We start from the raw sequence: 14,451 nt of genomic DNA on the forward strand, positions 1-14,451 counted from the left end.
GCAGAACCAGTAATTAAATAATTTTCCAGTTTAGGGGAATTTTACTTGAGTGGTAAACAGCATCGAAAACTCTGCAAAACCACCAGCACCACCTGCAGGATAAACACAGATGAGCATTCTGCAACGTTTCAAAGCCTAATATTTAAAAAGAAAAAAAAAAGTCTCATTAATCTTTGACACTTTCACTTTTTGAGAGAGAGAGAGAGAGAACACAAGAGCGGGGAGCAGCAGAGGGAGAGAGAGAAGCAGGCTCCCCGCTGAGCAGGGACCTGGACCCAGGGCTCCATTCCAGGGTGCCTGGATCATAACCCAAGCTGAAGGCAGACGCTTAACCAACTGAGCCACCCTGTGCCCTGACACTTCCAATTTAAAGTCAAGAACTAAAAAAAATTAGGGGCACTTGGGTGGCTCAGTCGTTAAGCGTCTGCTTTCAGCTCAGGTCATGTACCCCAGGGTCCTGGGATCGAGTCCCACATCAGGCTCCCTGCTCAGCGGGGAGTCTACTTCTCCCTCTCCCGCTGCCCCTGCTTGCGTTCCCTCTCAGAGACTGTGTCTCTGTCAAATAAATAAATAGAATCTTAAAAAAAAAAAAAAAAAAAACAAAACTAAACTAAAAAGAATCTTAAAAATCAGCGAAAAACTTCAGATGGAGAAAAAGCCCTAGGAACCTTTGGCCAATTTTAGGTATTCATGAATATAAATACAGGACTCAAAGATCCTTAGCTATGTTATGTATTAATACAAAAGGCTGCTTCAAAACAATAAAAGATCACGGCTTTAAAATTGATTTATTTTGCGGTGCCTGGGTGGCTCAGTCAGTTAGGCCTCCGCCTTCGGCTCGGGTCATGATCCCGGAGTGCCAGCTGGGCAGGCTCCCTGCTCGGGGCGGAGTCTGCTTCTTCCTCTGCCACTCACCCCACTCGTGCCCTCTCTCTCAAGTAAATAAGTAAAAATAAACTATCTTTAGAAACAATTATTTCTTTATGGTCATATTTCAATTTCATCTTACAAAAAAATTACTACACAACATCATTACTCATCAAAGTACCTTCAGAAAGCACTGAGTATTTCCAAATCCACCCTCAGAAGAAAATGTGGTACCAATAAGGAGATTTTTTAAAGACTTCCCTACGAGTTTCAAAAGCATCTGTTAAAAACGTAGGCTCGCATAAACAGACAGATAACCTTGTCAAGGGAACTACTTCGCAGATGTAGCTTTCAACCGGACTTGTGAGCATGCACGTGTCAGTCACGTGTATTTGTTTAAAAGTTAAGACCCACCGTTCTGATCAGAGCCTGCGTGGACAAGAAGCTGTGTCAGGTGCGGCTCTAACAGAGTAACTGTAGGTTTGGCTCTGACAGAAAATGAAGTTTTAATCCCATTGTTCTGGACCAGATAACTCTACCCGGGGAGGAGGGCTAATCTGCGCATGGTGGGGCGTGTTAGCAACATTCCTGGCCTCCAATGACTAGTGCCATCAGCAGCACCCCACAAGTTATGAGGCCCAAAAATGTCTCCACACATCGTCAAATGCTCCCCAAAAGGCAAAATCATCCCTCACTGGAAAACCACTACCCTAGGCTAACTAAAACAACTACGGCATGCTAATTTGACTTCTGCAGGCATGGTCTCACACGTTCAATTTTATAAAAGTAACAAATATGTTAAGCACTTGAAATATTTATCAAATTCTTAATAACCTGCACACCACATTCTACAGTCACCAGTGAATATGACGGCACCAGTAGACACAGACTTTAAAAAAAAAGAAAAAGACTCATCTGGTTACTGACATATCACCAGCTAACAATTACGCTTCATGTGGTTTAACGGAAAGAACACTGAAGTTGTTAAGCGAACTAGGAACTGTGAACTATCCAAGTATAGATCTTGAACCCAATATATATCCAAAATGTATCTTGAATCCATCATTTCTCTGCAACTTTCACAACCTTCATTTCCACCAACATCATGACTCATCCAAAGAGCCTTCTCAGTTTCTACTCAGCTTTTACTCTAGACCATTCCAACCCCTTCTCCATCCATCCATCCATCCATCCATCCATTCAACTAATATTTACTGAATGTCTGCTATATGCCAGGCATTCCATGCACTGAGAATACACTGGTGCACAAAATTTTCTTACAGAATACTTTACCTGCGGAAAGTTAAATTCTAACATAACATATGTGGGAGGGCAGTAAGAGGCAGAATGAGCAGGCAGGGAAGGATGGGCAGGAGTGGAGACTGGTGTTACACAGAGTGGCCGGGGATAGACTCACCAGTTGTATGAAGACCTGAAGAAGGTCAGGAAGTGAAGCATATGGATATGGGGGAAAGTATCCCAGGCAAAGAGAAGAGCAAGTACAAAGACCCTGAGGTGGCAGCATGCCTCTGCCTTTTACTGTGCATGAAATGGGAAACCACAAGGAAATTTGGAGCAGAGAACTGTGCTCTAACACTTTAAAGGAAGACACCACGGGATTATGTCAAGAATAGGCTGTAGAGGGCACCTGGGTGGCTCAGTGGGTTAAGCCGCTGCCTTCGGCTCAGGTCATGATCTCAGGGTCTCGGGATCGAGTTCCGCATCGGGCTCTCTGCTCAGCGGGGAGCCTGCTTCCCTCTCTCTCTCTCTCTGCCTGCCTCTCTGTCTACCTGTGATCTCTCTCTGTCAAATAAATAAATAAAATCTTAAAAAAAAAAAAAAAAAGAATAGGCTGTAGGGCTATAAGGGCGGAAGCAGAGACCAGTTAATTTACATGAGATTTAGACCAGAGTGGGGTAGTGAAGATAAGAAATGGTTAGATTTTAAGATATATTATTAATCACAAATTAATATTTTTAAAAACATAAATGGGGTTGTGCTATTTCTCAACTCAAAAGCCCTTCAGCTGCCACTTTCTTCCCACTGCACTTTATATAAAATGAAAAATTCTTAATATGACCTAAACAGCTCTGTAAGATCTGGTCTCTGCCTAACTTTTCTAGCGTCATCTGACTTCTCAGTAATCAAAACACATTCTGGCCACACTGATCTTTCTTTCAGGTTCCCTACTATCCCGAATTCTTTTCCATGGGGCAGGGCTTCGTGCATACCGTTCTCTCAGCCTGAAAAGCGCTTCTCACTCGTGGCCTGGCTCGCACGATCACCACAGCGCTCACATTTCAATTCGCAGCTTGGAAAATTCACTTCCACGAAAAGACCTTCCCCAACGTGTCACTCTGAATTTGCTTTGCCCCCCCTTGCCCCATTATATTCTCCCCAAGTACCCCGAAGGACTCTTCCTTGATAGGGCCGCTCATCCTGGTTAGTAATTACAACACTGGTTTAATTATACTTCATGGTTAATGTGTGTCTCTCAAGACTGCGGGCTATCAGGAGCGGAAACTACGTCTGTGTCACTTACCATCACAACCGCAAGGTGTGACACAACGCCTCATACCTAGCAAGTACAAAAAATAATTTTTGAACAAACGATAATGCTTTCCTCGCAGCTCTGCCAGACATAATCCAGTCACTTAAGTTCTCAGGGCCTCAACATACTTTTCCCCCTTTTTAATCTTATGACTATAAGAAAGTCATAGAAAACAGAGTAAATGAGACAAATAGGACACCACAAAAGTTTTAGGAACAGTTTTCCTGAAGCAGTCAGGGAATGGGAGAGAGAAATGAGGGAGGGCCTTGATTGCTGGGTTATTAACTTCAGACTTCATTCAGTGGCCAAATGAAGGGGTGCTGACGGCTTTTTGAGCTTTACAATGCTACAAGCAGAACAGCATATTTGGAAAATTAAGCTCTCTGTAGTGTATAACTAACTGAAGAAGAATCCGAATGCAAAAATTTAATCAGAATCCAAACGCAACAAGTACTTCTGCTCTTTCTGCCATCTTGGAGCCTGTGGAGGCCTACTGGGAATGGGGCTTCTAAAATGACAATTATTTCTGAAAGGCTATGGTCCAAGGCCATTTCTGCTGGTGGTAAGTGGGGTCTCCAGAACAAGAGAGAACACACAGCTCTTCCTAAAATTGAAGGTGTTCATGCTCGAGATGAAACTGAACTCTACCTAGGCAAGAGATGGGCTTATATGTACAAAGCAAAGCACAACACGGTGACTGTTGGTGGCAAACTGAATAAAACCAGAATAATCTGGGGAAAAGTAACTCATGCTCATGGTAACAGTGGCATGGTCCCTGCTGAATTCCAAAGCAATCTCCCTCCTAAAGCCATTGGCCACAGAGTCCATGTGATGCTACACCCCTCAAGGATTTAAACTTACTGAAAGGTAAATAAAGGTGTAGATTTGTTCTCTTGTAGTTTTGTTAAAACAAAACAAATGCAACAATGACTTCTGACAGTGGGGAAGCCCCCAAAGAAATGCCAGTCATATAAAAAAAATTTTTTTAATTAGAATCCAACAGGTAAATAGGGCCTCAACTACTTTTAAGAGGTAGTTGAATGTAAGAACGCAAATATATATTCTTTCTTACATAATAATTAATGAAGATTCTTAGCATTATTTAATGTTCAAATTAAGCTTATGTTTGTTTTAATTATATTTTATACAGAAAACAAAAAGGGACCAACAACAAAAAAACACTTGGATTTTCTTGTTCATTCATTACCTACGATGTAACCAGATTAATCTTCCAAAGCACGGCTCATGTCATGTTACTCAGAAAACTTCAGTGGCTCCCCACCGTTTACGGAATTAAGTCCAAACACCTTGGCCTGATATTTAAGACTCTATACAAACTGACCCCAACTTACTTGCTTTTACTCCCCTATATTCTAGCCAAACTGAACTACTTTTGCTCCAACACAGCCAGCTTTTTCTGTCTCTACTAGACCTTGGTTCATACTGTTCCATCTTTCTGAAACACAATTCCACCCTCCATGCCAAATTCACCTGTCAAAATCCTACCTTCCTATTTCAGGGCCCAGGTCACATGCTACCTCCCGCAGTCTCTCTCCAACCCCCACCAAGTACAAAACAACTTCTTCTACAGACACCCACATCCCCAGTGCTTTGTAACTTACTCCATGCTTATGTTGAATGACTTTCTCCTTATATGTTTGATCTTCCCAATTAAATCATCAATAATTTCTAGACCTTTTTGTGAAAGGAAGATGGATACTTATGTACACAAAATTAACAACTGCATTTACAGTTTGTAAACTGTTCTAATAGCCTATTCCTTTTGAAGGCAGGAACTGTTTCTGATTCATATTTTTTTTCTTGCAACTCTTTGAACAAATTGTCTGTTTAAAACTCTTTGTGTAATAAGACTCAAAAATTTTAAGTTAAATATAAATTTGCCCCTTCTCACTCCAGTCTTGTTCACTGAGCCGCATTTAAAGAAAGAACAGGGGTGCCTGGGGGGCTCAGTCAGTTAAGCATCCAACTCTTGATTTCAGCTCAGGTCATGATCTCAGGGTCGTGAGATCAAGCTTTGTGCTGGGCTCCGTGCTCAGCTTGGGATTCTCTCTCTCTCTCTCTCTCTCCCTCTTTCTCTGGCCCCCCCCCACTCCCTCTCTAAACACACACACAATTATTAAGCACCTGCACTGTAGTTAGCTACTGTGCTAAGAGGCAGTACAGACGATTACTAAGAACTATAAACTACCACCCCTGTCCTAAGAAGCTTATCACTATATTGTTAGGAACATAAGACAATTTCCACAGCAATCAGAAAAGTAATAAAAATGTTATCAAACAATTAAATTCTAAACTATGAATTTCAAAAGAGCTGGCATAGATAACAAGTGCCATGGAAGTCTGGAACAGAGCAACCACAGCTCGCTAGCCTGGACGAAGAGTGTTTCTGAAAGGCATAGCTAGACAGGCAAGAAGAGGCAAGATTATCCAAAACAATGTGTTCCCTCAGGTTGCTCCAACAGTCATATCCTCCCCACATCTTGGTTTAAAAAAATAATGACCTATAAATGTACATGCTCACTGGCCCCATTCACTTTACACAGAAGTCCTCTACTAGCCCTCAGATGTAAAATCCAGAAATCTGAAAACATAGCATTTTCCAAAATACAAAAAAAATCATTTTCTACATTTTCCTCAGGAAAAGAGGGAAATCTCAAAGATGACCATTTAGGAAGTCAAATTAAATTTTAAAAACGAACTAAATAAATGTTTATGGTCCCAGCCTGACTCAGTTTAATAATTACCACCTTAAGCATCAGTAATTGGACAAATTTTAGATGGGGTATAGTTGACTTGAAGTCAATGTTCAACTGTTTGAGATTAGAAGAGTCACCTTTAACTCATTCAAATGAGAAAGAGCAGAGGGCGTGATGGTTTGAAGTTGAGACCCGTGGGCCAGCTGGCCTATGTTCATAATCCCAGGTAATCAGGCCTCCTCTGTGCCTTAGTTTACTCATCTCTAAAATGAGAACAAAAAACAGCTCACTCCTAGTATGGTTATGAGACAAATGAACAAATGCATCAAAGCATCAGTAATATGTATAGTAATCTAGCACAGAGCGAGCAACCAAAAGACCAATTACTATTATCCAAAGGAATGAAGGACACTAAGTCAGGACGACCTAGGCACTAACACACTGCAACAGTCCCCCGCTTACCCATGGAGGATACGTTCCACCACCTCCACCGGATGCTGAAATCTCAAATAATACAGAATCCCGACATACGCTGTTTTCTCTTTACACACATACATACATAACTGTGATAAAGTTTCGTTTAAAAATTACGCACAGTAACGGATTAACAATAACTAATAATGAAACAGAACAACTGTAACAACAAGTCACAGTCAAAGTTGTAGGAATGGACTCTCGAGTATCTCAGTGTACTGCAGAGAAATGCCCCTGGGATGGGACGGAGGGAGGGAGTGGCGCAGGCGCTGCGGGAGAGCATCAGGCTACTCCTGACCCTCTGCCCAGTCGGAAGGCGCGCCCATGTGTGCCTCCGGACCACGGCTGAGGACGGGGAGCTGCAACCACGCAAAGCCAAACCGCAGATACAGAGGGATGACGGTAGTAAACATTAAGTACCAGCTTCAAAAGTAAAAACCAGGCATTTCTACTGTGTCGGGGCCCAGGGTAGGCTGCCCTAAAATGGGCCCCTTTGGCATAAAGATTATTTCGAGTTAAAAGTAGTAAGAACCCAGCAGATGCAGGCAAGACTCTCTGCCTCCCCCAACAGCCTTGATTTACACTGGAAAGAAGAGCCTGCAAGGGCACTTAAGTATTAAGGAGGAACTCCATCATCTGCATGATAGAACAATCTTGTTTCTCCAAACATATCCATTCACCTTCCTGCAGAGTCTTCTCCCTTTCCTGTGCTCAGGCCCCTCCCTTTTCCCTTAGCTCCTAGAAGCTTCCTGTAGCTGGTCTTCAGAATTTCATGTCTTGTGGATTCCCTGTACGTACGTACATCTATTAAATTTAATTTTCTTCTGTTTGTCTCATGTCAATTTGATTCTAAGTTCAGCTGGAAGGACCCAAAGGGAGGTCTTCCTCCCTGACACTATATATGAAATTCACATTAAAGGAAATGCAGAACCTGTGTACACACAGAAACTCAATGTATGACAGAGCTGACATTGCATAAAAGCAGAGGAAAGGAAAAAAATTTTCAACCAATCGCACCAGAAGAACTGTAAGACCATGAAAATGTCCTGACCTCACACCATACACAAAAATAAATTCCAAGGTGATTTATGACCAAAAAGTAAAAAAAATAAACTTTATAACTTCAAGTAAATATAAGGCATAAAAAGTATAAACCATGAAAGAAAAGGCTGTAGATCCAACAGTATTAAAATTAAAAACTTGTTACTCAAGGTACATTTAAGAAATGCAAAGATGGGGGCTGCCCGGAAGGCAGTTAAGGTTCTGACTCGTTTTCAACTCAGGTCATGATCTCGGGGTCCTGGGACTGAGCCCCACTTCTGGCTCTGCACAGAGTCTGCTTGGCCCTCTCCCTCTCTCTCTCTCAAATAATTCAATAAAATCTTTAAAAAAAAAAAAGCAAAGACAAACCACAGACTGGGAAAGGATGTTATAACACATAATACCAACAAAGGATTGGAATCCAAAAAATTTCTACAAATCAATGAAAGACAAAACAATCCAATTAAAAATGGGTAAGATATATTAACTGTCAATTCACAGAAGAGACACAATGACCAATAAGCATATGAAAAGGTGCTTATCTCATTAATAAGAAAGAAAATACAAACTAAACCCCCTAAGAGATACCATTTCACAGCCACTGGGACTGGCAAAAATGAAAACTCCTTAGCAAAGATGTGGGAGCAGTGAGAACTACACCACGACTAGGAATGCAAACTAATCCAATCACTCCGGTAATACCTAGTCAAACTAACAACAGGCATACCCTACAACACACAATCTCACTTCCGGTTTACGTGTGTACGTACACATGTGCACATGCATACTTTCTCACCCATGCACGCGCGCATACATACACACACACACCCCCCCTTAACAAAACTCTTGCAGCACATGTACCCAAGGAGACGCACAGCAGCACTGCGTCTAAGCGCCAAGACCTGAAAACAGCAGAAACATGCATTAATTAAAGAATGTGCCAGTTCCTAGCCTCAGCCTCCAGGCCGGGCACACTTCCTCTTGCTTTCCTATAAACCTGCTCAACTGCCTGGAGAGCAACACTGGGCCAACCTTCCGCAGGATAAAACATGTGAAGCAGAAACCACCTCATCCTGACCCACCCAAACCGGAGCCAACTCCAGCACCTGGATGGACACAGTGAGCAAGCCCAGCCCTGATGGGCAAGTCACCTGGCTGACCACAGTCTCATGAGCAATGAACCAGTGGTTGCTATTTTAAGTCAGTTAAGTCTGGGGGCTTGTCACAAAGTGACAGATAACAGATACACAAATGGATTAAAGCAATACATATTAATGTGAATAAGCTGGACAAATAATACTACATGTAAAAAACTGCAGAAAAATCTAACTTATCATACATACATATGTTTTATTTTTTCATTTTTTTTTAAAGATTTTATTTATTTACCTGACAGAGATCACAAGTAGGCAGAGAGGCAGGCAGAGAGAGAGGAGGAAGCAGGCTCCCTGCAGAGCAGAGAGCCCAATATGGGGCTCGATCCCAGGACCCTGGGATCATGACCCGAGCCGAAGGCAGAGGTTTTAACCCACTGAGCCACCCAGGAGCCCCCATACATATGTTTTAAAAGCATTGTGTAGAGTTGTTTGACATACGTATGAAGAATGATGGTTACCTGCAGGTTTGGAGAAAGGAAGATGCCACTGGGGAGAGGCACACAGGGGCTTCAAGCTCCCCAGAGAGACCCTCCCTAAAATCTCAAACCTCCCAATACACCCTGTTCCATATTCCCTTCTCAGCTTTATTTTTCTACTAAGCACTTAACATCAGCTAATTCCATAAAAGCAAGGATTTGTACTGTGTTTGTAGCTCCCAGAATAATGACTGGAGCCTTCTAATTTAAGGCTCCCAGGTAACGATGATCTCCACCCCAGACGGAGAATGGCGGCCTTGGACAGTAAGCGCCATGGCCACAGTCAAGGACAGGAGCGGGCGACCTACAGGCTTCAGCCCAATCCGCCCTCTTACCTGTTTCATGTGGTCCGCAGACTAAGAAGAGTCTTCACAGAAGAACATTTCAATTGATTTGGTAACAGAGAACACTAATTTTGAACCCCAATTAAGTGAAATGTTACCCGCCCCCCCCCAATAATTCTATTATTCTCATTAACAGACCTATATCAGAGATGCCTAGGCGGCTCAGGTCATGATCCCAGGGTCCTGGGATCGAGTCCCACGTCGGGCTCCCTGCTCAGTGGGGAGCCTGCTTCTCCCTCTGCTGCTGCGACCCCTGCTTGTGCTGACAGTAAATAAATAAAATCTTAAAAAAAAATAGACCTATATCACAAAAATTTTTACTCAGTTATTGTATTTTGAATTTCAGTAACTAGAAATACATGGAAAATGTTTTTTTCTCTTATTATAGAAGTATCTACATTTTTAAAAAAGTATCTATATCATATTCTTGAAATGCCTCAAAGCTTAAAATATTTACCATCTGGCCCTTTACAGATAAGGTTTGCCAGCCTCTAATTAAGAGCACCAGCCATGGTGAATGCTGTGGAAATTTAGGCACGTTCTTAAACTCCCCATGCTTTAGATTCCTTATCTGTTATCTATCTAAAAGAGTTGTTAGAAATAATAATAGAAGCAAAATATATAGAACAAACCAGACCACTAGGAAAGGCTCAATAAATACAGAATATTATTATTAGTGAGGAAAAAACAAAAACAAAACAAAAAAGTAAACAAAGAAAACACAATTATACAATGATTTGCAACTTACGGTAAGTGCTATGAAGGAAATAAAGGACAGAGATAGGTAACAGCCAGGATACCAAAAAGTGCCTAAGGATCACATTCAGAAAAGTAATAAATACGAAAGAAATATAATGGGGAGGAGTTGTTGATTCTTGTCCCCAAAGTCACGGCCCCCAAGAGATGGAGACATACCCAAACCATGAGAAATAGCAAAACATGAGGTACATTTTGGGACACCTGAGTAGTAGCTCAGTTGGTCAAGCGTCTGCTTTTGGCTCAGGTCATGATCCCGAATTCCAGGATCAAGCCCTGCACTGGGCTCCTGGCTTACTGGGGAATCTGCTTCTCCCTCTAACCCTCTCTGCTCTCGTGCTCGCTCCTTCTTGCTCTCTCTCGCTCGCTCTCTCTCAAAAAAGAAAATAAAATCTTTTTCAAAATGAGGTGAATTCCTTCTGTGGTCACTTCTGGGGTTACAACACACCTGGAGGCAGCAGAGCCTACTGATTAAAAGTGGAGCATGAGAATCAACGTGCCTGTGTTCAAATCTCAGGTCCAGTATTTATAGCTTAGCTCTGAGACCTTGGGCAAGGTATTTAACCCAAATTTCAGGACTTCTCTTCTGTAAAACGATGGTTAAAAACACCGTCTGCATCCCAAGACTCCTGTGCGCTGAGAGGGTAACACAGCTAGGCCCAGTGAGCAACGCACGATGGTATCATTAACAACCAGTCGCCGGAGTCTCGTCTCAACGGATCCCTTAGTATTTCCAGAAAGCCAATCATTTGCAGTCTGCATTTTCCATTTTCTCTAATACTCTTCTGCCTCAGACAGTGCTTAATAAAGCTTTTGTTTTATTTCTCAGCCAATTTCTTCAGATTTGAAGCTACTATATATATATATATATATATATATGTATATATATATATATATATATATATTCTTAGCCCTATATATTTCTAACATTTCCAACTGAAAATCGATATTGGGGCTCAAAAGAAAGATATTTTTCTAGGGGAAAGAATTATAGTAACTGACATTGGACCAAACTGCCATCTACTTCTCATCGTTTGGACATAGGTATATATAGTGTTACTGTAGTGCTCTTTCTCGTTTTTATTTTCCATAGAACAAATAAAATAGAGCCAATGCCTCAAAAGAGGTTGTTTTTAAGTTATCTTTCTCATGCGCATATGAGCATTTGCTGGTTTTTCTGTTTAAATCAAAGAAAAAGTAGTGCCAATGTCAGATTTTAAAGTGAGAGACCATTTGATGCCCAAAATGAGACATGATTCCCCAGCACTACCTATTCTTGTACAAAACAATAAATGGCTCCCTGCAGGACACAGTCTCCAGCTCACCTACCCAACTTAATAACAATCTTATCACCAGAAGTACCCTGAGCAATAGATAGCATCAGGAAGTGGCTCTGTTATAAATTTAGGAACAAAATTAAAGGTCCTAGGGAGACATTTTCCACAAGCACATCCGACAGTGAAAAGGCACTGCCACATTCAAACAGGATTTTACTGCTTTATAAGTATCTCTCTCCCTGAAGCGACTCAAAATTATGACTGCCTCAAAATAAAGATTTGTGTAGCTGTAACCAGTGTACCCAGACCCTAATACATCAATAGATATGCACTGAGGCGCTTCGGAGCAGGAAAGTCATTGTACTGCTGTATCCCAAAGAGTTTTTCCAATACCATCACCAAAAGGGGTGGCGGGGCGGGGGGGCACATCTCTCCCTTTATCCACAGGCAGCTCATCAAAAGACCATCACTTTTTTTTTAAACTCTCCTATTAGCCTAAGTAAGATAATGTGGTATAAAAACCACTGAGCTGGACGTCCAAGATCTGAATTCTAGTCCCGCTATTACTTGTCAGATGACTGATCTCTAACAAGTCACTTAATTTCAGTTGTTTCCAGCTTAGGAACTCAAAGTTATTGGGTGTGAATATGCTCACCAACTCTTCAGCTAAAACTCATGTTATTTCCACCATTTATTCTCCTGTCTCAATAACAACAAATCACTATCATTTCTCTATCACTTCAGGATCCTATCAATTTCAACGCACAGGAAATCTATCATGAACAGATAAGTTTAAAAAGGGGGCGGGGGGTGTGGCCCAAGTGACTGGAATAGCCAGGAGACCAGACGACCCACCCTCAAGCAGCATCTTCAAGGCCGGATTCCTCCGTCTCCCTCTCCCTCTCTCCCTCCCTCCCCCTCAAGTTGTCTCTCTTCTTACTCCGACCTCACTCTTGGGCGCCACGCGGTACCAGCTGACTGCAGCCGCCCCTGCCCTTCGTGGGCCTGGGTTTAGGCTCAGCAAGGACACTTCCTCCCATTTTGCTCCAGCAACAACAGAAGCTGCAGCTGCCTTCACTTGCACACATTGGGGAGGAGCTGAGAGGGGGAAGGAGTGAGACGCTTCACACCAAACAGATGTTCTTTACACCTTCTCCTACCCAAGGTAAATCCCTCCACTGAGGCCCTGTAGCCGTTTCTCTCCCCCATCAGCTATATCCCCAGCCCACTATCTTCTTCCAAAACTTCATGAACCTTTAAACCTTCCCTTCCATTTCCCACCCACCACTCACACTCTCCATCTATGGGAGAAATCACCTTCTCCTCATCTCCCAAATCCAGTCAGTCACAAATTCTCCAAGGCTCCACCTCCTCAGCATCTTTTTCAGTCTTCTTCCCCTCCAGCTGCTCGCACCCCCCTCCCTGGGTGCAGGCCTCCCTCCCACCGCTCCCGAAGAGGTGTTGAGACTGTATCCGACCCATCGCCTACCTCCGGTCTCCACCACCCCAAAATCCATGTTCCATACTGTCACCTGTATCCCTCCAAAGTTCACCTCCTTATTCTCCCTTCTTTATACTTTTTTTTTTCTTTTTTTAAAATACTTTTTAATGTCTCCTTGTTTCTGGCAGTATAAAAACGATCTTGTTTTTTACCATCTTCACCTTATAGTTTAATCATACCAAATACTGCAATTTCCAAAATTTAATCCGTTATTTCTTACCAGTCTTTTTGCTCACCTTGCTCTCCAGGATCGGAATTTGCCTGGGCTACTCTGCGGCTTCAAGGGGTTCCCTTAACTCTAAACCACTTGGGAGAACAAGACTCAGCTAAGGTGTCTCCACTTTTATGAAACCTCTCCCGAGGTACCTGCTAGGACTCCTTTCCTTGCGCCCTCACAACACCCCGTACAGTTCTCACTCACAGCACCCGTAACGATCTAGCACACTCACCTATTTGCAGGTAAATATAATTCTCGAAAGCAAACAGGCCTTAGCATCATCCGAAAAGCTCTAAAGCACAGACGCCTGAACCTACACCACACCAGACGCACCAAAGCGGAGTTCGGGCCCAGGCCTGTGCACTGTGCAAAAGCTTCAGGGCAGTTAACATGACCTGACCCTCTCTCCAGGCAAAAACCACTTACAGGTGATAATCTACTGGAGGAAAGCAATTCCTATTAATATATCCAGTCCTTCAAACTGTTCCTGACAGTAGGGAAACAATAAACGTTATGGAATGTTACAGAATGTAAATCTTACACATCGCTGTGAATTACAGTTACCAAAAATCACCCAATGGAAGAAAATTACCATAACATACCATCTTCAGGCATTCTAACTACATAAAAATTTTTATACACTGGGTGAGGGGGATGAGCAAAAAGACAGATGAGAAAACTACCTGAACCATGTTTTTCTCTGATAATCAAAACCAGAACGTTGTCCTGTATGCTCAGTTGCTGAAGCCAAGGACCAATGTTTCTAACTTCAGCTTCAAGGTCCTCTATGATCAGGAGTACTTGTTGTTTTTTAACGATGAATAAAACCACTACTGTCTTCTGCATTAGCTTTCTATGCAGCAGGAATCAAGATATATGCGGAACACAGCTCTACTATGAATTATAATTAAATACTCAAAGAAACAATCACTCCCTATGTCAAATCCAATTTAATAAATATTTCCTGCCTACCTTCAGGGCCAAACACTAGTTTCGGTATATTAATAAGGAGAACAAGAGGTTTGGCGGCTGCCCTCAGGAAGCTGAGACTCAGGTACACGGCAGCTTAAGAA

General features: G+C 42.4%; 1 protein-coding gene and 1 pseudogene across 1 annotated transcript in view; one reads left to right on the forward strand and one right to left on the reverse strand.

Moving 5' to 3' along the window:
- LOC111150678 (POU class 2 homeobox 1) overlaps nt 1–14,451 on the reverse strand; it is a 199,318-nt gene that overhangs the window by 119,705 nt on the left and 65,162 nt on the right. The gene's annotated exons all lie outside the window — the stretch shown is intronic.
- LOC111150615 lies at nt 3,932–4,273 on the forward strand (annotated as a pseudogene).

Source organism: Enhydra lutris, unplaced genomic scaffold (assembly GCF_002288905.1).
Source record: "Enhydra lutris kenyoni isolate GAN:26980312 unplaced genomic scaffold, ASM228890v2 scaffoldscaffold24, whole genome shotgun sequence".
Taxonomy (NCBI): Eukaryota; Metazoa; Chordata; class Mammalia; order Carnivora; family Mustelidae; genus Enhydra; species Enhydra lutris.